The sequence below is a fragment of the Xylocopa sonorina genome, unplaced genomic scaffold (assembly GCF_050948175.1).
Source record: "Xylocopa sonorina isolate GNS202 unplaced genomic scaffold, iyXylSono1_principal scaffold0079, whole genome shotgun sequence".
Taxonomy (NCBI): Eukaryota; Metazoa; Arthropoda; class Insecta; order Hymenoptera; family Apidae; genus Xylocopa; species Xylocopa sonorina.
In genome coordinates this window covers 450,001-452,500 of record NW_027490150.1, presented here as the reverse complement: position 1 = coordinate 452,500, position 2,500 = coordinate 450,001, and the positions used below count along the sequence as shown (strand labels likewise).

General features: G+C 40.3%; 1 pseudogene; it reads left to right on the top strand.

The window, feature by feature from the left end:
• The window catches only part of LOC143432314 (large subunit ribosomal RNA), an 8,221-nt pseudogene that overhangs the window by 2,994 nt on the left and 2,727 nt on the right, over positions 1–2,500 (top strand).

Genomic DNA, 2,500 nt, shown 5'->3' with positions numbered 1-2,500 from the left:
CACGTCGTACCTCCTATAGGTCTCGCCGGTAACATGGTTCCCCCTCTCAGGAGGGGTGCCATGGCTAAATCGGCGTGCGGCGAAGGTGGCGAAAGCCGAATGAACCTTTCGGGTTTGCAGCCCGCTAGGTTCATGCCTTAGGGCAAAGTATATTGCACCAAATAAGAATAAAACAAGCCTCGGATGCCGTCGATCCCGAACAGTGGCGACGGAAATGGTGGATAACACTAATCAGAGAGCTAATAGCTCTCTGGTTTACGACGAACATGGCGATACATTAATGGTTCACGAGCCGGATGATGCTAAAATATCTTGTCCTTCGTGCAAGATAGATTTGAGTAGCCGGTCATCTGCTAGCATAGCGCAGCACAAACGGCGTTGTAACGCGCCACCTGTACAAGTGAATGGTTATGTTTGTGAGGTGTGCAAAAGAGAATTTAAGACCTACGCCGGGTTACGCCAGCACCAGCGCAGAGCTCACATAGAGTTATATAACAGTGCAGATCTAGAATTGCGAGATAAAAGATTACCGTCAACAAGAGCTCAGTATACGGACAGCGAGATTAAAATGCTAGCATATAATGAAGCCAGGATCCCAGATAGGTCTAACTTGCTGGGAAAGGATATAATTAAAATCCTTGCAGATATATCCAGCCGTCCTGCCGAGGGTATCAAAAAAATTAGGCAACGTGATAAATACAAAGAGTATGTATCTGAGGAGTTAAAGATCGCCAGCAAGGAGAGAACCCGTAAGATATGTCCAATGACACCTAGGATTCACCTGTCGAAAGTTAAAAAGCCTTCAGTAAGCGAAAGTGCGGAGACTATACCAGCTACTCCTTGCAGTAGCGAAAGAACACCTAATAGTGATACAACGAATTTGATATCCTCGGCCGAAATATGTGACTTGCTTCGTACACTGAAAGGCGAAACGACCGATAAAATGTCTCGCATAATAGATGCTGTACTGAGTAACGAATTAGAAGCGAACATCATGACTATGCTCGATGATTATATCAATAGTATACCTAACTTCCGTAGTATGTTTGACAGAGTGAATGAAAGTAATAGTGGCGAAGGTAATGAAAATATAAATAACAAACGCGTTGGTAAAGATAAAAAAAATACAAATAATAATAGCAATAGTAGTAATAAATATAGTAACAAAAATAAGAAAAGCAATAGCAAATACAACAAATATAATAACAATAACGATAAGTACAATAATAATAGTAATAATAATAAATATCAACAACAAAAAAGTATCAATAACAATAAAAAACCATATAAAAAGCGAATTGGACAACGAGCTAAAAAGAAAGCAAGCGAATACATGCGTATACAAAAATTATATAAAAAGAATCCTAGCCAAGTAGCTGAGCACATTTTGTCCGGGAATCAACTCAATGTTTTGGAAACGCCGACGATGCAGGAGTTTGAAAAATTTTACACTAAATTATTTGCTCATAAAAATTTGGAATTAAAGAAAAAAGAAAAGCGTAAAAATAGCAATAGTATAGATCTTTCTCATGCTGTTACATATACGGAAGTGCACGAACAGCTGGCGAAACTGAAAGAGTCTGCAGCTGGTGCTGATGATATTGACCGGCGTGTTCTTCGGGGAATGCCGCGATCTGATCTGCACGCTCTCCTGAACATCATATGGGGAAGTAAGATGCTACCTCCAACACTAAGATTGAACAGAACAGTGCTGCTGCCGAAATCCGGGGATCTTAGTGATCCCAAGCAGTGGCGTCCGATAACAATATCGAGTAGGGTTCTACGCCTTTTAAATAAAATAGTGGTAACTCGATTAGAAAATAATATTCGGCTTTTCCATGTGCAAAGGGGTTTCACGAGAATTGATGGAATCATGGCAAATAACACTATTTTACAAACACTAATTAAAACTAACAGAAGTAAATCTAAACCCTTTGTAATTTTATCCATTGACCTTGCTAAAGCTTTCGACTCAGTAAATTTAGTATCAATAGTTAACGCACTAACAGAAAAAGGAGTAGATGCACACACGATAGAATATATCCAGAACACATATAAAGATGTAACCACTATTTTAGAGTGCCATGGTCTGCGATCTGACCCGATATCAATTAAGCGCGGCGTAAAGCAAGGCGACCCTATGTCGGGATTTCTTTTCAATCTTGTGATCGATGAGCTCTTAAGGAAACTAGATCAGCGTGAAGGTGTCGATGTAAACGGCACGAAGATAACAGCGTTAGCATTTGCCGATGATATCGTCTTGGTGGCAAGGAATCCGAAGGCCATGTGTGAACATATTAAGGTGTTGGAGGACTTCTTCAGAATACATGGATTCGAAGTCAACGTATCTAAGTGTGCTGCATTTCAAAACCTAAGTGTTCCTGGAACAAAACGTCTAGTGGTTGATACACGTTCCCATCTGTGTATCAACGGAGTTCGTGTGCCAACATTAGGTGTGGCAACACAGCTAAAATATCTAGGACACAACTATGCATTTTAT